Source organism: Balaenoptera musculus, chromosome 3, assembly GCF_009873245.2.
Source record: "Balaenoptera musculus isolate JJ_BM4_2016_0621 chromosome 3, mBalMus1.pri.v3, whole genome shotgun sequence".
NCBI classification, from domain to species: Eukaryota; Metazoa; Chordata; class Mammalia; order Artiodactyla; family Balaenopteridae; genus Balaenoptera; species Balaenoptera musculus.
In genome coordinates, this window is record NC_045787.1 from 51,136,931 (window position 1) to 51,159,578 (window position 22,648).

At 38.8% G+C, this 22,648-nt stretch overlaps 1 protein-coding gene across 1 annotated transcript in view; it reads left to right on the forward strand.

Annotated features, from left to right (window-relative positions):
* The first annotated feature begins 3,122 nt into the window (after positions 1-3,122).
* The window catches only part of ERBIN (erbb2 interacting protein), a 110,919-nt gene continuing 91,393 nt past the window's right edge, over positions 3,123-22,648 (forward strand). The window contains exon 1 of the mRNA XM_036848760.1: positions 3,123-3,255. The gene's annotated coding sequence lies outside the window, so the exon portion shown is untranslated. The remainder of the gene's footprint in view (positions 3,256-22,648) is intronic.

Consider the following 22,648-nt stretch of genomic DNA (forward strand, 5'->3'; position numbering starts at 1 on the left):
GTATAAGTAGGACTTATTTAACAATCAAATGAGGGGCACTTTACTGTCTGTACTTCTCTACTCTCTGTAGATGGCCCCAAAGAATGAAACCGCATTTCCCTCTCCTACCTACTCAACATCAGCATATGCTATCTCTATATTCCCTCCCACCAAAAGCTGCTTTGGGGAAACAATCTGATGAAGTGGTATAAATGACTAATAAGGCTTAAAATATTACCTTTCCCAGGATTATGGCTTTGTGCTAGAGAAATAAACCACTCAAAGGGTTTATTGTGTGGTTTATTTATTACTTATGGTTTGCCACTCTAGTGGCAAAATTTCAGGTGAATTGGAGGAGGGGTTTTTGGTTATAGGTATTTTTCTAGCCTAAATGGTAATCAGTCAGATAGGTCCCAGGAGTCCAAGTTAAAAAAAAAAAAAAGGCTGGGGGCCAGGGCAGGTTCTAGCCTAGGGACTGGTCCAGTCCTATTTATTTAGGTTTGGGAGTGGGGCGGGGAATGGGAGGTTAGGTTTACTTGAATCTATGATGCCACATTTAAAGGGGTCTTGAATCAACCTGAGATTAAATGCAACATTGGAATTTCACCATCCACCTGGTCTCCCGCTGGTGTGGGAGACTCTCCATCCTGGGTTGCTTTAGGAGAGAGAGCTATACCACTGATTCTGGTCAAACTCAAAGCAGTTTTTGAAAGTGGGGTAGGAAATCTTTCTTGTGTCGATTAAAAATAGTTTATATGCTAACTTTTATACAATTGCCAAGATTCATATTCACATAAAATGGATAACTAGCTTACTAGCATACCTGGCTGCCGTTTCTTCTAACTTCCAGCTTAATACTTTTACCTCTAGTTCAGCACTGAATAAGCCTGAACACTTTGTACTATCTGTGAACCTTCAACTTCTGCCCTAGGCTAAGGCACTACCTATGTTAATTCTACCAGTTCTGAAGTAGTTAAAAGCTCCCACCCTTAACAGAATGTCTTGAATATCTTTGGAGTTATTTCAAGTGTTTATCACTAGCGTACAACTCACGTTGGTAAATAATTCTTTGATGGACTTTATCAACTCCTTCCTTTGGATGGAAGCCAAAAATCATCTGTAGGGCATACAGCTCTTTATTCAAACTTGGTAATAAATAATTATCTTTGGAACACAGACGGAAGAACTGAAGCAGTGACTTCAGGGACAGAGACTAATTACCGTCATTGTACACGGTTAAGTACAGCAGAGACTGGGGGCGGGGAATGGTTTGTTTCGTATCTATTGCGTTCCTTCTCGGGGTAAAACAAGGCCGTCTTGTCTGTTAACATATTTAAAGCGGTAACTGCAAAAACTGCAATGTTATGGTTGAGGCGTTTTATGCCATATGTGTTGATAGAATGCCTAAGCAGCTCTCTCCGCAATAAACGCAAACCCTGCCAGGCTGAGTTTCACTAGGGCCAGCGTAGTTTAACGACTGCATCACCGAAACCGCCGGGGCTGGAAGCCTACGCTGCGTTCGGAGTGTATCCAATGTTTCCTCTAACAAAGGCACTATCTTGAGGCAATTTCGCGGGCCATTTTCCCCCTCCCAGTGCCAGCTTTGTCTCCCCGCCGGTGTGAGATCGAGACTTGGAGGAGCCCTAGCTGCTTTGCTGTCCGAGCAAGCTCGGAGCAAGGGCTGGCGTGGGAAGCTCCACCGCGCTGCCGCTGTGGTTTCTTGCAAACTGAGCGTGCCATTAGAGGAAGTTGGAGTGCTGCAATTGAAAGAGATACCTGCAGCCTTAAAATCGGGTTGGACATGAACCCTTCGCACCGATTACTGTCGTACATAAGAAACTCAATCGGCTGGGGTGGAGGAGGCTTGGGGACTCTCGGTCTCCCAGGCTGGGCGGGGTCAGCCGGGGTCGGCTTCATCCGAGTCCCCCACCTTGGGCAGCCGGGAAGCCGCAAGAAGGCCTCCCAGGCCTGGGCCTGAGCGGGCCTCAGGCCGCGCTTCGCAAGCGAACCCCTGGCTGCCGCCGGCCCCACCCCCCGGTCCCCGGCCCGCAGCCCCGGGCCCGCAGCCCCACCCCCCCCACCGACGTCGGCCCGCGCCGCCCCCGCGTGCGGTGACTGGCTCGCGCCGGCCTCCAGCCCGACTGTTGGCGGTTGGGGCGAAGCCCGCGGGAGGCCGCCCCGCCCCCGCCCCCGCCCCAGCCGCGGAGCCGCCGCCGCGCGCAGCCTCTTCCCCCCTCCCCGGCGGGGCGGTGGCGCTGTTGCCGCCGCGGCCTGTGAGGCAGTAACTCCTCTCCGCCCCAGCCCCCTTCCTCCTCCTTTCTCTCCTCTCCCTCCCTCCCCTCCCCGCCCCTCGCAGTCTCTCGCTCGAGTGAATGTGGCGCGGTGGCGCGGGACGCAGCCTCGGCCCCTGCCGCGGCCCCGCGAGCTCGTGAGGAGACGAAGCCGCCGCCTGCCCCCACCCCCTGCGCTTCCCGGGGGAGCTACCGCCGCCGGGGAAGAAGAACGAGGAGGGGAGCGAGGGGACGGCGGCGGGGAAACGGGAGAGGGAGGAGAAGAGGGCTCGAGGGCGAGAAGGGAAAGCGGGGAGGGACGGACGGAAGGACGGACGGCCCGACGGACGGCCCGGGGAGGGGGCCGCCATCGAGCCTGTCCGGCCCCTCGGCTCTAGCTCGGGGCGGCCGCGGCGGCGGCGCAGGCGAAGGGCGCGGCAGGCGCTATCGAGACAATAACCCCGCCGCCCGGCTCCGGGGGCGGCGGCGAGAAGGAGGTGGCGGCCTAGCGCGGCCGAGGCTCGCCCAGCACCCCGGCGGCGTCTTCGCCCCCCGCCGGCCAGGTTCGGCCGCCGTCGGGTGTCGGGGCGCGCGGGTCGCCCGGAGTCCCAGGCTGGCAGCTGACGCCCCCTGCCCTCCCCCTCCCCGGCGCGCGTGGAGCTGGTTTTCCGGGTTCCCCTGGACCGAGTTGGATCCTGCTGCTCGCCACGGCAGGAAGTGAGTTTCGCACGGTAATTCCGGGCGGTGTCACGAGTGAAAAGTTTTTGTTTTTCGGCGGAGATCCTAGTTGGGTCTGGGAAACTCCTGCAAAACTCGAGACCAGGAAACCAGTCTGCGTCCCAGCCCCCACCAAAGCCACCTACTCTTCCTACTGCGGGAGGCCACTTCACATCCGCTCTCACCAGAGAGAGAAATTCGGCTGGATCCGAAGTGACTAATGAAGGGAAGGAAATCATGTCAGGCGAAGCCTTGAATAAGCGGCCCTGAGACACTGCCCGACCGAAAGGTAATTTTCACAAGTGTCTACGAGTCACAAAGCTCCCGGGCCAGGAAAGTGAGGGAACTTTAGCGTTTTTCACTTTTTCTGAAGTTCACCTAGATTCTCCCTTTCTGATGTCGAACTGGATAGTGTTTTGGGTGCTGAATAGTAGAACTGATTTTATTCCCTCTTCTACCATCTGGACTCTGGTTATTTTAGAAGAGGTTGTAAGAGTGCGGTGGGTCGAAAAGTTTTCAGCAATGCGAGGAAGGAGTGCCTTTGTTCGGCACAAGGTCCAGAAGTTTTAGTTTCCCGGAACATATACGATGTATATTTCTGATTTATTAAGTTGATGAACCTGGCAACTTTTTGTTTTGGAAGAAAGTTAGGTCACTGCGGGGAGGGATTTGCTGCTGCTGAGATGGCTGCCACATTTGTTTATACTGTTACCGATTACTTGGCTTTTGTGTTTAATTGTATATAGAGATTTTTTTAGTACCAACCTTTATGGGTATATTTCATTTGGATCTTATAAGCCAAAAACCTTTGCCATTCTTAGTCGTTTTTCTAGGTGGGTAATACATTTCTTCAATAACTTGTTCCATTCAGACATTTAGAACTTGATAATACTTGTTGGGTTAATTAATTGAAAGCAACTGTCGGCTAGGTTTTTCTTGTCACTGACTTAGTAGAAAGAAAAAGGAGGGAGTAAGTATTATGGACAAAGAGAGAGTTATAATTAAAAAACAAACGTAAACACCTGTAAGTGGTTTGGTTCTGTTAGGACTTCTGTGCAGTTCAGAACAGAAGATACAGGAAGGGAAGTAGAACGCTTGAAACAATTTTCATGGGCATCACGTTGATTGTGATAAACAGCTGTGCTTTTTGAATAGTACAGTATTTACATTTTTGTGTTGGCCCAAGTGTTTTGGCTGGTTCTGCCGCCCAGAAAGTGATGAGTATCTGCTTTGGGGGCAGGGATTAGTGAAGCAGGGGGACATTCCACCAGTCAGTTATAGATGTAAACACTTCTGAACCAGTCGGTAGTCTGTATAGGTGAAACTAGTTTTGGTCGCAGCAAACACAAACGGTTTCTTCAGTGGTGTTTTAATGTGTGTCTTTTTAAGGTTGGTTTCCCCCCCAGTACTTTTGTGGTAAAGGGAGGTGAAAGATAGTACTGTGCTTTTGAATAAATATTAAATAAATATGGTATTTTGTTGGTAGGTGTATCTTAAATATAAACTGATGTTTATTTGCCCATGCTACCTCAAGGAAAAATAGGTGGCTTTCTTTAGTTCAAAGAAGAGAAAAGGTAGGTCTTAAAGGACAGGATCAAATTATTTCACAAGTATATTTCAAAATGGGAATCTTTTAAGTCTTACTCTGTACTGTTTTGAATTTTTCCCTAGAGCTTAGTCTCTGGAGCTCCTTTTTAAAATTTTTTTAATTTTTTAAATTGTTGGTAAGATTTGTGACCCATCAGGTAATTCCTGTTAGGTCAAAGTGGCTTTATCAAGAAATTTAAAGCGTATAACTAATCTACTTTATGATTTTGGGACGTATCATCAGGCAGCGAAAGAGGTTATTCTTGGGCATCTGAAAGAGGGGAACAAAATAAATGGCATTGAACTTCGGTTTCCTTATATGGTTTATACTTGGCTTCAGAGCAGCAAAACCTCAATAGAGCAAGTCTTTTATAGAGAATTATCACTTTGCGAAAATGTTTCTCTGCATTAGTGAATTTTACTTATAAAAAGTATTATAGCCCTTGAAAATACCTACTTAAATAAATCCCTGTTTTTAAATATAGTTCTTGATTTTTTTTTTTTTTTCCTTGAGGGAGCAATAGTATGTTTAAATGCAGACAATACATTTTTAAAAGTGAGATGTTCACCTTTGTAGTTGCCTTTGAGTCCTTTTTTTCCCCTTAACAAAACAAAATTTACTTTTCAGTTTACTTAGAATTTTATTAGGTTAGCACTGAATTAACGTAATGAATTTTAGGTTTTATACTATTGTCAAACTATAAATATTTTTCAAAGTCTCGTTTAAAATGTGACAGTGAAAAGAGGTTTAAAAAAGATGATAATCAATTAAAATATTTAAAAATGTCTTCAAATTTTGGATACTGTTAACATTGTGTGGGTTTTCTTAGATTAAATTGGCAAATCTAGAGTACGTCCAAGGTGTTTGCGCAAAATGCGCTCTTAATGGCACTGTTTATTGAAGGTACTTAAGAGTATTCCATAGTGATAATCTTAATCTTTCAACTAATTAATTCAAATATTATGTTATGAAGTCTGCCTGCTGTTTGAGAACAAACTATTACAAACTTTTCATGTATAAAAAGCTTACAGCGGTTCAAATACGGAAAGCAAATTTTTATTGCATGTTTTTTATTAATGAAGTGATAATTATAGTTAGAGACATTTTGCATGTATCATTGGTAAATCTCTAAAATTCAGGTATTTTAGGAATATTGGTATTGAGCTCTTGGTAGTAAATGATACCTTTAAGAAACACATGAAAATTTCAGAAAATTAGGTGCATATTTGGGCATTTATTTTAAATAATTGTTTATAGATGACATGGTTTAGAGTTTAAGCTGTTTTTCGCTTAGAAATAGATTATGGCAGTGTTTACAAAGTATTTGGGATTATGCAGATTTTAACGATGTTGGATAGGAAAGTAATTTTTTTTTTGTAATTGCTGCTTACCTAGATTCTCTTTAAACAGACTTGTTGCTTGCGTTTTTTTCCGTTGCTCATCCATTTCTCTGTCACATGTCTTGTTTTTTTTTCTGGGAACACCTGTGTTATAAAGTCCTAAAGATACCTTTCTCTTTTCCTTTCCTGATAACGTATATTGTACCCGTGTTTAGCTGTTCATAATAGATTATTCAGGTTTTTTTAAAAAATTAGTTAATTAGTTTATTTTTTGGCTGCGGTAGGTCTTTGTTGCTGCACACGGGCTTTCTCTAGTTGCAGTGGCTTCTCTTGTTGTGGAGCATGGGCTCTAGGCGCGTGGGCTTCAGTAATTGTGGCGCACAGGCTCAGTAGTTGTGGCTCGCGGGCTCTAGAGTGCAGGCTCAGTTGTGACTCGTGGGCTTAGTTGCTGCACGGCATGTGGGGTCTTCCTGGACCAGTGCTTGAACCTGTGTCCCATGCGGATTTTTTTCTTTAATTTATTTATTTAATTTATTTTTTATTTTTGGCTGCGTTGGGTCTTTGTTGCTGTGCGCGGGCTTTCTCTGGTTGCGGCGAGTGGGAGCTACTCTTCGTTGCGGTGCGCGGGCTTCCCATTGCAGTGGCTTCTCTTGTTGCGGAGCTTGGGCTCTAGGCGCACGGGCTCAGTAGTTGTGGCGCATGGGCTTGGTTGCTCCTCGGCATGTGGGACCTTCCCGGGCCAGGGCTCGAACCCGTGTCCCCTGCATTGGCAGGTGGATTCTTAACTACTGCGCCACCAGGGAAGTCCCTATTATTCAGTTTTTAAATGCACACTGTTTGCCATGAAAAATGTGTATGTGGATTATGCTCTATAATATCTACTTTTGAATTGTCTAAGGAAATAAGCTCAGCACTTCTACCTTCTACTTTTCTGTGATTTACTCCCTATTATTTTTTGTTTATTTCTTGATGCCTATCATCGCTTGAAATGTACTACATCATTTTTCAGATTTAACTTTTTCTGTCTTTATAAAAAAAGAAATCTAGCTGTTATTCAGCTTTCTCTTCTAATTCCTTTATCTCGTATTTTTATAGCTTCATTTACTTCCCCTATTTTCTTCATGTTCAGTTCTTGTTTTTTAATTATATTTTGCCCTTTTCTTTTTGAACTTTACTAGTCTATGCTTATCACTTCAAAAGTTGTTTAAAACATGAGTAGAAAATATTTATTTGCTCAGCTCCATTGAACTCTGTATATCCCTTTTCATTCCAACTCAGTTTACATGTCAGTATTAACCTAATACTCATCAGTGTATTTGTTTTTATTTATGTTTTGTTTCCTCAATTCTTTTTTTCTCTTTAATATCACCAGATTTACCTCTGTTAAGATAATATCATGGTGTTATGTATTCTTATATTAATTAACCCTCCCCCCAATACCTTCTTGCTTTATTATGCTTTCGGCCTCTTAAAACACACAAGCTTATACCTCTGTACCTCCCTTCTCTATTTGTTCCTTTCCTTCCTGTCCTACCTCCAAATTAGGTGTCTTCTCTGTCAGTGTCCCTAAATTTTTGAAATTGCCTCCTTTTGTCTGTTTTTATGAAATAAGCAGAGTGGAATTCTATCACTCACTTTATTCTTCTCACTTCATATTTTGTTCCAGGTACCATTGGATGAAGGCCACTCCAGGCTTTCTAATTGATAGTATGTGAGACAGTAGGAAAGAATATCTAAAAGTTAAGTTAATAAAAGAAGATTCTACTTATCTGGAGGTTATTTATCTACCTATGACTTAAGGTATATAGAGTGTAGTAGAAGAACTAGAAAATAATAAAAGAGACATTTAAGTAATCAAAACAGATGTAATAAAATCTGGGGACTTCATTCATAGGGACATCCTTATTCAGAGCCCATTTGTTTTTGATTATACTGAGCTGTTTCCTGCCTTTTTGATGTATTAGAAGAGGTGAGAAAGCACACTGACAGCATCATGAAGCTAGGGCCTATCGTATTGGGTGGACCAAAAAGTTCGTTCAGGTTTTTCATAAGATGTTGCAGAAAAACCCAAACAAACTTCTTGGCCAACCCAATACAGTGAGGGAATAGAAGAGTGGAAAAGAAGTCTGAGTAACTTAGAAAACAGAGTAGTCTCACAACATGGGAAATATAGCCCATATTTTGTAGTAAGTGTAAATGGAAAGTAACCTTTAAAAATTGTATACAAATAAAAAATTTAAAAAAATAGAGTAGTCTCAGACAACTTGCTTTGCGGATGAGTGCCTTATACATTTTATTTGTCCTTAGGAGGATTCACTCTATTATAGCATAGTATAATTACAAGTAATAGTAACTAGCCCTAAGGCAGCTGTTCTCAAACTCTTTGGTCTTAGGATCCCTTTACTCTCTTAAAATTTGCTAAGAACCCCACAGAGCATTAGTTTATGTGGGTTATATTTATTATATTTCCTGTATTACAAATTTTTAAAAATTAATTAAAAAATAATAAACCATTGCCTGTTAGTGTAACCCTCTTTTAATAAAAATATTTTTAATTAAAAAAATTAAATTAGGTTTTTTTAAAAAAACCTGTTTTCCAAAACAAATCTTTAGCAAAGAGTGGCATTGTTATATGTATTTGGAAGTCTCTTGTGTTTGGTTGAATAGAAAACAGCTTGATTCTCGTATCTGCTTCTGCATTCAATCTTGCAATATATTGTTTTGGTTGAAGTATATGAAGAAATCCTGTATTATACAGACACATGGTTGGAAAAGGAAGAGGTATTTTAGCCAACATTTGACAAGTGGTAGTTTTTTAAAGGAGAGCTGCAGTGTTGAATCTGAAACCATATCACTGAATTTTCCATTTCTTGTTATCTGAAAATCCGTGGTATACCTTGCACTTTGAATGAATCTTTCACCTGTTTATGATTTTGTAACACCGTGTATTGGTTGTTTGGGAAATACAGGTTCATTGAGTTATACATTTTTTCCCCAAAGTTGACACATTTCATTATGCAGTAACAAAACCAAAAAAGTTGTTAATGTCACCAGTAATCTCATCAGAAGTCCTTAATACGAAGCTGTAAAGCTCAGGGTGGCAGATACAAGTTTTCCACAATTCTAAATTTTCACTTGGAAGCTCGAATATTAATCATTGGTAACAAATACTGTCAGTGTTTTTCCCTTGAAGTTACAGGCTTACTTGGTTTATTTTTGAGAAAATGTGTGCCAAATTCCTAAGTCTATATAACCATAATTTCTCATTCTCTCTTTAAGGTCAAAATGTTCCATTAAAAAAAGGCTAATTTAGTTCACAACTCAAAGTAATATACACAAGTGCTCTTCCTCAAGATTGCTATTTCTCCACATAGAATATGAAGAAGACATGTATCGAAGAGTTGAGACTTAATAAAATTATTAATTTGGGAGGGGGATTCTCTGGCGGTCCAGTGGTTAGGACTCACTGCAGAGGGCTGGGGTTTGATCCCTGGTCAGGTAACTAGGATCTCGCAAGTCACACGGCACGACCAAATTAAAAAAAAAAAAAATTTTTTTTTACTGCTTCATTAAAGATATACTTAAGTGAAAGTGGCATTTGAAAAGAAATCTGGGAATATGTAATGGTGCTAGTCGAGCTTGATGTCACTGTGTTTGTGCTAAGATGCTAGCGATTTTACCCACTGTTGCTGTCAGTATAGTGCGAAAGGGCAAATGATGTTTTAATATTATGATGAAAATAGTATTGACCGTGAAAAGTCCTTGAAAGTCTCCCAGGACTTCCAGGGCCCATTGACCACACTTTGAGAACTTAGGTGGATGTTGGGATTTGTGGAGCTTTTGTTACTTGCTTTGATTTTTTTTTTTTTTTCATTCTGGGAGAATCCTGAGGCTTGATTGTTTAGCTCATTAATTTGGTCTTCAGTTCTTTTCAATTATTTCATTACTTTTTTGGGAAGGAAAATAGAATTTCTAAGAACTCTTGCTTTGCATTTTCATAGTAGTTGATTTTTATTTTTTGGTTGTATTTTTGGTCCACACATAAGCTCTTGAATCTCTGAGATATATATTACTTTTACATTGACTTCTGTTTGCTCTGTTAACAATATAGGAAGTTTGTTCTTGTGCTTGGTATATCCATCATGCTTTTGGTTTTTCCTCAAATGTTAGATTTTTCATTGTAAAGTTTTATATGATGGTCCAGACTATACTGTATTGGTCATTTAAGTGTATTTCCCCAGCCCAAGTGAATCCCAGTTTTTCTGTCTTTGGTATATTTAGCTAATGGGTTTCTCCTTAGGGTAGCTTGTCCTCTTACTCATATTTCCTGTCCCTCAGGAGATAATATTCCCCTATTTCACAGTTATACTGTCCAAATGTCAGATCTCCCACAGTATAGAGAGTTGTGCTGGAGGCCTTAGCCATGCAGCTGTTCTACTATGGTTTTATTACCTGGCTGACTGCCCGGGACACACACTTCTTCCAATGCTTCTTGCTAAGAAAACTTATCCTTTTTGGAGATCCCACTTTATACTTGTCTTGTGTATCTGGTTCTTCAGATGTGTTTTGTTGTCATCCGCCCTTTCCACCCCCCCACCCCCCGCCCCCCGCCCCAATCCAGTTTTTTTAAAATTTTATTTTATTTTATTTATTTTTAATTAATTAATTTATTTTGGCTGTGTTGGGTCTTCGTTTCTGTGCGAGGGTTTTCTCTAGTTGCGGCGAGCGGGGGCCACTCCTCATCACGGTGCGCGGGCCTCTCACTATCGTGGCCTCTGTTGTTGCGGAGCACAGGCTCCAGATGCGCAGGCTCAGTAATCGTGGCTCACGGGCCTAGTTGCTCTGCGGCATGTGGGATGTGGGATCTTCCCAGACCAGGGCTCGAACCCATGTCCCCTGCATTAGCAGGCAGATTCTCAACCACTGCGCCACCAGGGAAGCCCCCCAATCCACTTTTTATTCTCTACAAATTCCTTTCTGTTCTTATCTGTAGATGTACCCCTCCTAGGTTTTTTAGTGCCACTATAGTTTTTTTTTTTTGTAATTTTTTTTTTCATATTTTAAAGTTTGGAACAATGACAGATACACAGAAAAGTTAGTAGCATAGTACAAAGAGTTTTTTTTGTTCCTGAACCATTTGATAGTAAGCTGTCCATCTCTGATGCCTCATCACCCCCAAATACTTTAATGTTTATTTCCTACAAACAAGGGCATTCTCCTACATAATAACATCATAACTATTAAATTAGAAAGTTAACAAGAATACATTACTAACATCTCAGTCTGACAAATTGTCCCAATGTCTTTTAGATTAAAAGTAGAATCATGTATTGCGTTTAGTTGTCATGTCTCTTTAGTCTTCTTTAATCTGGAACAGTTTTTATCTTTACTTTCAGGGGACTGACTTGACACTGAAGATTATAGCTCTAGCTATTTTGTAGAATAACCCTTAATTTGCATTTCTCTGACATTTTAATTAGATTTTGATTAGATTTTCATTATTAGATCTTTGGCAGGATTATCATGGAAGTGATGTTGCATTCTTCTCCTGTATCTTATCAGGTGCCAGGCAATTTCAGTTGTCCCACTATTGATAGGAATTGGTTATGTGATTAAGGTTGTAAGTGCCAGACATCGCCTATGTCAAGGTACTCCTTTCTCATTTGTAATTAATAAATATTTTTGGGCTAGGTGTTGAAACTATGTAAATATTTTTTTCCTCATCAGATTTTTAATGTATTCCTTTATTTACATCTCTGTCTATTCATGATTACCTATTATATTCACTGAGTTATAATCTACTATCATTTATTTTGGTACTTAAATTGTTGTTGATTAGGCTAGTGGGAACCCCTTCCAGCTGGTTTATTTTCTTTTTGACATACCTCTTCCTTCTTTGAGCACTTTTTTGTATCTAGCACAATATGCTGTTCCAGACTTAACTTCAAACTTGCTCCAGTTATTTTTAGTGGAAGATGGTACTTAGAAGCCAAGATTGGGGCACTTCTTGTGCTCATTGCTCTTGGGGTGTTGCTGCACCTGGCCTTCTTAGCATATAGAGGTAGGGGATATTTTTATGTGCGCACACGTACACATTCACATTTACATCTATATTTCTGTAAATATAGAATGATTTCGCAATGGTACTTCTGGTTCTAATCCAGCACCACAGAGTTCATTCTAGTGTTTTCCCTTTCCATATTTGTAACTTTTTTCTGATAGTGAGAACTAGTTTTGTTTCTGTACTTTTTTTTTTTTTGGTGAGGGAGATGAGTTAAACATTTGATCAGACATTTTCAGCCAGAAGTCCCTGTAGTCCAGTTAATTTTTGACGTATTTCTAAAGGGATAAAATTCTAAAATGTAGCACATGGTAAAATATACTTAGGTGAAATATTTCATTCCTTAGCAATTCAAGGTTACTATATGAAAGGTGGATGGAATGAATCAGTACGTTTATGGTCTATGTTGGATAGGTTCCTTGTGGAGATAATGTTGGGGCTTGATTTTAGTATGAATGCAGTGATTTTGGTGCAATTGTATTTTTCCATATGAAGGTTTTATTGTTTATATAATCCCAAAGTTTGGAGCGTGTATCTTATTTTCTTGATAATTGTGTCCTTGGAATTTCAAACCTTAGACCAATTCTAGAATGCTGTGGGCTGGGGTGGGAGAAAGTTGTGTCATTTGTATTAGGGCCAACACAAGAAACGTGTAATCTAAAAATGAATCTCCTTGCCAAGGCTATCACCCAGTCTAGAATAAGTTGGTTTGACTTCCCCCATCCCTGGAGATTTTGGAAGTGATTTTAGAGGCATATTGGGATATCTTTTTGTGGCTAGAGTAGATTTACTCTCAGTCTTTTAGGAAAAGATAAGGATCCTGGTGGCAACAAACGGATTCTTTGGGTGCCCTGTTAATCTCTGGGGACTTGAAAAGATTTAGTTAATTGTCCTGGGGCTAGCTGAAGAATATCAGAGACTGTGTATAGTAGTTGCAGTTCGATGGGTCAGAGATACCTGATAGCAGCATAATGTCCTGTATGCTCTTTCTTTTGAAAATTGTTCCCAAGCCAGAAACGCTGAGAGTCTGTCTGTCTTCTTTATCTTTTTTGAACTTGGTTGTTGAAATCAGTACCGTTTCTATCAATTCAATCTTTTAGGTATCTATAGAGTGACATACTTTAGGGTAGGCTTGGAGGGCTGGACAAGGTACAAGCACTGAGAGGCTTTTGTTAGGCAAAGGGCTAAAACAATTACCTTAATTTTTTTTTTCTTACTTGTTATACAAATTCAAATACAGAAATTTATAATATAGAAGATGAAAATTCCCTCTAATTCCACTTCCCAGAGATCCTCGGTGTGTTTTTTATTCTGAAGACTTCTGTATGTATTCCAACATGTAAGTGTGCATGTGTGTACATGTGTAAGTATCTTTAAATAAAAATGGAAGATATATTTCATTTATATATAAGGGGATATAGTGGGTATGTATATGTGTTAATTAGCTTTAGAATTGTTTCTAGGTTGTTATACATGTTGATGAAAAATTAATCAGTCCATCTAAGAATTGGAAAATTATATTTGAGCCAAATTTGAGGATTATAACCTGGGAAGAGCATCTCAGAAAGCTCTGAGAACTATTCCACCTATTAGAAGTCAACACATAGTATATAAGTTTTTTTTGAGACAGAGGGCTGTATGATAAATTATTGACAGTTTACATAATCCAGATTTAAGTGCTATTGTGGTGGGTCATGTGACCCTTTACAAGATCAAGAAGGAATGGTATCCTTTGAGTTGTCGTGTTGATGCTGGCAGAATGTTGCTGTTTATGGTTGAGCAGGTATTCCTGCTGATGGGGGAGGTTTCGTCAATGCATAATGTGGATACACAATGCACAGTGTGAGGAGAGGGCAGAGAAAAATTTTACATTTAAATTTCTCTTGTCTTGCCATAAATATGAATTTTGTTTCATATACATGACAATGCTGTACAGAATATAAGTTTATTCTTGTATTCTTTGCATGTAAATTTTTACACTTGTATGAATTTTTTCTGGTGGATAAATACCTAAAGTGCATTTGCTATGTGTGTAGTTGAAATTGATAGAATCAAATTCTCTCTGAAGAGTTTGTATCCATTTATACTTCCACCAGTTGTATATGAGAGTACCTCTTTATGAGCATTCTTGAACAAATTGGATATTAGCTAAAGTACTTGTGCAAATCTGAGACAGGCAGCATAGTATAGTATATATATAACATAGGCTTTGGAGTCAGGTTGCAACTTACTGTGATGTTGGCAAGTTAAATGTAAAAATTCTTTTAGGAATATTACATATTTGTATGCCTTTTGTGTTCTACATGGATTTAGTTGACTTGTTACTTATATGCTTTGGTTATGGTGTTTGCTATTTAGAAGTTTAAATTTTAATGTAGTCATATTTGTCAGTCTGTGCATTTTTGGGTTTAAGGGTATTCTTAGAAAGGATTAATGCCAAGATTATAAAAATAATAATCTAAGTTTTCTTACTTTGGCTTAAGGAGTGAAATAATTATCTAGATTGATTCTCTCCAAATTTCTAACCAGTTGTTGTAACACCATTTGTTGAATAAATCATCTTTTTTACTTCTAAAATTCTATCTTTATCGATAGAAAATTCCCAAATATACTTAATCTATATGAAAGTCTTCTTTTTTATTTATTGTGTTTTTGTTATAATACTATGCTCACTTGATTTTTCCACCCCTCCTCATTATAGTATGCTTAATAGCTGGAAGTGTCAGTTTATTACTCTAGTTTTGAAAAAATTTTCCAGGTGAACTGGAATCATTAAGTTCTAAAAATACTTCTTGTTGGTATGTTGATTGAGAGTGCTTGAATTTATAGATAGTTTAAGAAGTAATTGATACCTTTACAATAGCCTATCTCTTTCTAGGAAAGTAAATTTTTCATTTATTTAATACTTTATGCCCTTCAGTGGATTTTATGATTTTTTTCTTGTCATATCCATGTTTCTTATTAGTATGCATATTTTTTGTTATTGTTAAGAATTATGTATATTTTTTCATTAAGCTTATTTCCAAAAAACTTAATGGAGGGAAGGTGAGAGCTGCTGCTGTTATGAATGGGGCTATTTCTTTCATTGTATTCTTATCTGGATACTTAAATGGAGGGAGGAGATTGATTTTAATTATTTATTACCTACTGCATTCTACTGAAGACTTTTTAAAAATTACTAATAGATTTTTAGATGGTGTGGTATATCTTCTAGGTGTATAATTATAGATGAACGAGTAATAGCACTTTTGTGAAAATTGAATTATAAATATATTAAATTGTATAGTCTCATGTATTATAATTTAGTATGCATCCTGACAAGTACTTAGTAACCTATCTTTTTTTTTTTAAATTAATTAATTAATTTATTTTCGTCTGCATTGGGTCTTCGTTGCATTGCTCAGGCTTCTCATTGTGGTGGCTTCTGTTGTTGCGGAGCACGGGATCTAGGCACACAGGCTCCTACCTCTACTAGGCACAACTACTACTTCAGTAATTGTGGTATGCGGGCTCAGTAGCTGTGGCTCGTGGGCTCTAGAGCGCAGGCTCAGTAGTTGTGGTGCATGGGCTTAGTTGCTCTGCGGCATGTGGGATCTTCCCAGACCAGGGCTCAAACCCGTGTCCCCTGCATTGGCAGGCGGATTCTTAACCACTGTGCCACCAGGGAAGTCCCAGTAACCTATCATTTTAACTGTAAAATTCTTCCCTCATATCCTTTTTCTTTTAATACAGCAGGTTCTTATTAGTTATCTGTTTTACACATATTAGTGTATATATGTCAATCCCAATCTCCCAGTTCATTCCACCATCACCACCCCCTGCCCGCTTTTGCCCCTTGGTGTCCATACATTTGTTCTCTACATCTGTATCTCTATTTCTGCCTTGCAAACCGGTTCATCTGTACCATTTTTCTAGATTGTACATATATGCGTTAATATACAATACTTGTTTTTCTGATTTACTTCACTCTGTATGACAGTCTCTAGGTCCATCCACGTCTCTACAAATGACCCAATTTCGTTCCTTTTTATGGCTGAGTAATATTCCATTGTATGTATATGTACTGCATCCTCTTTATCCATTCATCTGTCGATGGGCATTTAGGTTGCTTCCATGACCTGGCTGTTGTAAATAGTGCTGCAGTGAACACTGGGGTTCATGTGTCTTTTTGAATTATGGTTTTCTCTGGGTATATGCCCAGTAGTGGGATTGCTGGGTCATACGGTAATTCTATTTTTAGTTTTTTAAGGAACCTCCATACTGTTCTCCATAGTGGCTGTATCAATTTACATTCCCACAAGCAGTGCAAGAGGGTTCCCTTTTCTCCACACCTTCTCCAGCATTTGTCGTTTGTAGATTTTCTGATGGTGGCCATTCTGACTGGTGTGAGGTGATACCTCATTGTCGTTTTGATTTGCATTTCTCTAATAATTAGTGATGTTGAGCAGCTTTTCATGTGCCTCTTGGCCATCTGTGTGTCTTCTTTGGAGAAATGTCTGTTTCCTCATTTCCTTTCGTTGCTTGAGATCATCCTCCAACATTAGGATAGCAGTCTGATTGCCCAGGAGTTTCCATTTAATCATACTACACTTTCTTTCTCTAGCATTGTCTGGCTGGGGGAATTGGAAAGGGAACAAGAAAACTTGCTAAATTCTGAGGTTGATTTAAGTAGAAGTTGGTTCCTTCTATCACTGTTCTGCCCCGTAACTGCCTCTCGAAGGTGACTTAAGTGGTATGAGAATGGCTTCTTGAACCTTGTTCCTTTACTGCTTTTTGATTTATTTCTGAGAAAAATACTACTACTTACAAACATTTTCCTTGAACTCTTAGTATTTAGTGTGATGCACAGTAGTATTATGTATATCTTTTAATGATAGTTATTTTGGTCCTTTATTTGATCATAATAGTAAACTCTCTAGCTATGTAGTTTATACACATAGTAAATGTTTCCCAAGAGATCTTTGCCACTGCTTACACCCTAGAGTTTATTTTTGTCAATTTACATGTTTCACTGACCTTGATCTTGTCCTTCCTTTTAATATACTTAATAGATAATTTGGTATAAATGAAAGACGTTCCCCAGAATGCTGATATTTTCCTCATATTCAGTGGATTTTATCACTGAAAGCGACTTAGAAACAGTCTAGTCTAAGTAACCACTCTTTTCTTTTCAATTAACAGAAGGGGAAACTTTTGGCCCAGAGGGAGAGGTGAAATCCTAGAGGTCATTTAGTTTATTAGTGACATAAGTGAGATTCAAAAAATAAATCCAGGGAGTTCCCTGGTGGTCCAGTGGTTAAGACTTGGCGCTTTCACTGCCATGGGCCTGGGTTTGATCCCTGGTCGAGGAACCAATATCCCACAAGCTGCGTGGCGTGGCCAAAAAAAAAAAAAATCCAGGTTTCCTGACTCTGGCTTTTTTTTCCCTTATACCAGAATTTTACTAGGTATGTTCGGAAGTAGATAGTTTCTGTAGAATAGCACTTTTTTTTTTTTTAATTTGCTAAATGTTTATTTTGTGCCTCCTTTCAATTCTCATCTTCCCTCCCCCTCCCCCAGCTTTATTGAGATACAGTTGACATGTAACATTGTGTAAGTTTAAGGTGTATAGTGGGTTGATTTGATACACATGTATTGCCATATGATTACTACCTTTGGGGTAGCTAACACTTCCATCACCTCACATACTCACCTTTTCCTTTTTGTGGTGAGAGCATTTAAGATCAACTCTCTGAGCAACTTTCAAGTATATAATACTTGTTAACTATAGTCAATCATAATGCTGTGCATTAGATCCCTAAAACTAAATCCTTCTTTCCTTTGTTTCTCCTCACCCCCCTCCCCAGAACTATACTTCTAACTGGCAGCTAGAACAGCACTATTTTCCAAATATTTTTAATAGATGTTATAGAAAAAAAGTTCTGGGTTCAGGTAAGTGAGGACACCTTGAGTTAATACACCTTTTCTTTTTCCTTTGGCACATGCTAGTTTGTCATAGATGATTGTTTTTAATTTTAGAAATAACTGCAATACAGCTCAGTTTACAAATAAAAAGAAAAGCATCAATATTTGAGCCAAGAAGTTTCATGGAAAGAGTTATACTAAAGCAGCATGCAATTTGTAATCTCACATTTTAAAAAATATACTTTTATTTTTTTGCCTCTTCTCACCATCCAGCCAAGCTCAAGTACCATTGTTTCCACTGAAGCTTCCCCAAATATTTGAGAAGTTTTCCCTTCTTTGGATTTATAACTTAAATTTTTTTTAGATTATGATAAAGTTCACATAACATAAACTTTACTGTCTTAACCATTTTTAAGTGTACAGTTTAGTGGTATTAAGTACATATTGTTGTGCATCAATCACCACCATCCACCTCCAGAACTCTTTTCATCTTGCAAAATTGCAACTCTGTGCATTAAACAATAATTCCCTGTTCCATTCCTCTTCCTCCCAGCTGCTGGCAGCCACCATTCTACTTAATTTTCTCTATGATTTTCACTACTTTAAGTACCTCATAAAAATAGAATCGTATAATATTTGTCCTTTTGGTTCCAGCATATTTCACTTAGCATAATGTCCTCAAAGTTCATTTGTGTTGTAGCATATGTCAGGATTTCCTTTTTAAGGCTGAATATTCCTTTGTATGTACCACATTTTGCTTCACTATTCATCTGTCATGGACACTTGGGTTGCTTCCATGTTTTAGCTATTGTGAATAATGCTGCCATAAATATGGGTGTACAGATACTACTCTTCAAGACCCTGATTTCAATTCTTTTGGGTATATATGCAGAAATGGAATTGCTGGAACATATGATAATCTCATTTTTAGTTTTTTGATGAACTGCCATATTGTTTTCCACAGTTACCTGTACTATTTTATTTTACATTTCCACCAACAGAGCACAAGTGGTCTAATGAGAGGTCTAATTTCAGTACGTCCTTGCCAACACTCCCTTTCTGTTTTGTTTTGTTTTGTTTTTTGGATAGTAGCTATCCTGATGTGTGTGAAGGTGGTATCTCATCATTTTGATTTACATTTCCTTAATGATGAGTGATCTTGAACATCTTTTTATATGCTTGTTTATATGTTTTCTTTGGAGAGATGTCTTTGCTCATTTTTGAATCTGGTTGTTCTGTTGTTGTTGAGCTTTAGGAGTTCTCTGTATTCTGGATGTTAATCCCTTACCCAGATATATGATTTGCAAATATTTTCTCCCATTTTGTGGGTTACCTTTTTCTCTGTTGATAGTGGCTTGAGGCACAAAATTTTTTTAATGTTGATGAAATCCAGTTGTCTAATTTTTCTTTTGTTGCCTCTGCTTTTGGTGTCATAGCCAGGAACTCACTGCCAAATCCAGTGTCGTGAAGTTTTTCCCTATGTTTTCTTCTAAGAGTTTAGTTTGCATTGTAACTTTTAAAAAGTGCTTAGCTATTTATTTAAAACTTAAATATATAAACTCTTCTAATTATTTTTGGATATTTTGGTTAGCTTAACTAAATTTTTTCTTTTTTAAATAAAAGTAAAAATGCTAGCATTTTTCTCTCTTCCCTTAGTTTATTAATGTTGCATTTTGGGCTTCTCTTTGGAGCTAAGCCTTTTATTTTGAGATAATTGTAGATTCACATGCAGTTTTAAGAAATAATATAGTGAGATTTTTTTCCCCTTGAGGCAACATCTTGAAGAATTATAGTACAGTATCACAACCAGGATATTGAAATTGATAGGATACAAAATAGTTCCATCATCACAAGAATCCCTGTTGTTGCCCTTTTATTACTACAATAACATCTCCTTCCCATACTTCCCTCCCTCCCTTTTTGTCTTTTCAAAACTGTATGAATGGGGGCTTCCCTGGTGGCGCAGTGGTTGAGAGTCTGCCTGCCAATGCAGGGGACACGGGTTCGAGCCCTGGTCTGGGAAGATCCCACATGCTGCGGAGCAACTGGGCCCATGAGCCACAACTACTGAGCCTGCGCGTCTGGAGCTTGTGCTCCGCAACGAGAGGTCGCGACAGTGAGAGGCCCGCGCACCGCGATGAAGAGTGGTCCCCGCTTGCCGCAACTAGAGAGAGCCCTCGCACAGAAACGACCCAACACAGCCAAAAATAAAAATAAATAAATAAAAATTAAAAACAAACAAAAAAAACCCAGCAAAATCTTATTAAAAAAAACTGTATGAATGGAATCATACAGTATATAACTTTTGGGATTGGCTAATTGCCTAATTCCCTGGAAATTCATCAAAGTTGTTGCTTATAGTAATAGTTCATTGACTTTTTTTTTAATTATTAGCACCTTTAATTAATTAATTAATTTATTTATTTATTTATTTATTTATTTTTGGCTGTGTTGGGTCTTCGTTTCTGTGCGAGGGCTTTCTCCAGTTGCGGCAAGCGGGGGCCACTCTTCATCGCGGTGCGTGGGCCCCTCGCTATCGTTGCCTCTCTTGTTGCGGAGCACAGGCTCCAGGTGCGCAGGCTCAGTAGTTGTGGCTCACGGGCCTGGCTGCTCCGCGGCATGTGGGATCTTCCCAGACCAGGGCTCGAGCCCGTGTCCCCTGCATTAGCAGGCAGATTCTCAACCACTGTGCCACCAGGGAAGCCCATAGCTCATTGACTTTTATTGCTGAGTGGTATTCCACAATATGGATGTACTACCAGTTTGTTTAACTATTTCATGTTGAAGGACATCTAGGTTGTTTCCAGTTTTGGACTATGAACATTCATGTACGGGTTTTTCTGTGGAGATAAGTTCTCATTTTTCTGGGATAAATGTCTAAGAGTGTAACGCTGTGTTGTGTAGTTTAATTTTATAAGAAGCTGTCAGAGTGCTTTCCAGAGTGGCCGTACTAGTTTGCATTATTCTCACCAGCAGTGTATGAGAGATCCAGTTTTTCCACATCCTTGCCAGTATTTGATGGTGTTACTATTTCTTACTTTCTTACTACTTTTTATTTTATCCGTTCTTTCTGGTACATAGTGGTATCTCATCATATTTTAATTTTCATTTCCCTGATGGTTAATGATGGTGAATATCCTTTATATGATTATTCACCATCTGTATATCTCTTCAGTGCAATGTCTGTTCTTGTTTTTCATCCACTTTCTAGTTTTTTTTTTTTTTTTTTACAGTTGCATTTTGAGAGTTCTTTATATATTCTAGATACTGATCCTTTCTTGATATGCGGTTTGCAAATATTTTTTTAACAGGGTCTTTTGCAGAGCAAAAGTTTTTAGTTCATGAGGTCCAATTTATCACTCTTTATGGTTGGTGCTTAATACTCTTTGCCTATCCCTGTATTCTGAAAATTTTCTGTGTGTTCTTCTGAAAGTTCTATCATTTTACATTTAAATCTTAATCCATTTTGAGTCAGTTCTTGTATAAGGTGTGAGATTTCGGTCAAGGATATCTTTTTGGCCTCTGGGTATCCAGCTGCTCCAGCACCATTTCTTGAGAAGGCTGTATTCTTCCTCTATTGAATTGCTTTGCATCTTTGTTGAAAATCAGTTGGGAATATTTGTGTGTGTAGACATTTTTTTAACCTAAGGAGAGGTTCAAAATAGAAAATAAAAATTACATGCAGTTCCACCTCTGAGATAATTACTATTCTATTTTGTTGTGTTTCTAGTTTTTTCTTAAGCCTGTGTATGTGTGCATAAGATTATATACTTTTTGTTTTAAAAAAATTGTTCTTAACTTTGTCCTCTTTTTATTATGAGTTTTCCATTTCTGCATAAAAAGACAGCATTTTAATGGTTTTGTAATTTTATGTAGCTCTGCTGTAGTTTATTATTGATGGGATTTTATAGTGTTTCCATCTGTTATTTTCATAGCATAGTACTTAACACATAATGAATAGATTCTCAGCATATACTTGACAAATTAATTTAGACCTACTCATCATACCTTAAAAAAACAAAGTTCTACTTTTAATCTACTATCTTCTGCCGGGCATTGGCGTATATACTAGTATTAGGCACTTTCTTCAGAGTAGAGTGTTTAGTTCTTTGAATTGTATACAAGGTGAAGAGGTTCCAGTGTATCAGTTTATGGAGTACAGTTTTTTCCTGCACTACAGTGTCTCACCTATATAGTCTGCTTACCATGTAGGAGCAAGGATTTGAGGTAGATTTTTGGAGGATAATATAGAATCTAGATTCTATTCTCTTCTAGTTTAGAAGTTAGATATTACAACAGCATTTAAGCACCTACCTTGTGCTAAGAACTGTTCTAGGCTCAAGTGAGGACAAAGAATAAATATTTGAGGTCCTACTTTCCTAGTCTATAAGTAGCCCTACCTTTATTCTGATAAACGAATAAGCTGAGACACATAGGCATTCTTTTGCCAGGATCCATTGTGCCATTCAGCCTCTATACTTACGCAGTTAGCTTTCTGTATAACTTTCTAGCACTTTGGGGGTCTATTTGGAGATATTTTCAAATGATAATTCAAGGGCAGCCTTAACAGTTTTTCTTTTATTTTTTTCACCATATGATAGAGTTATTTATTAAGATCCCTGTGTGTTTAGTTTGACTTTGTTTTTTAAAACTATTTCTTCTTAAAAATAAGATTCGAGGTGACTTTTAATAGGATGTGAATACTAGTTAATAGAAATACAAAATCAGATCCAAGGAAAGGAGTGAGGAAATATATAACGTTAAAGTAATTTAGCTATGATAGAACATC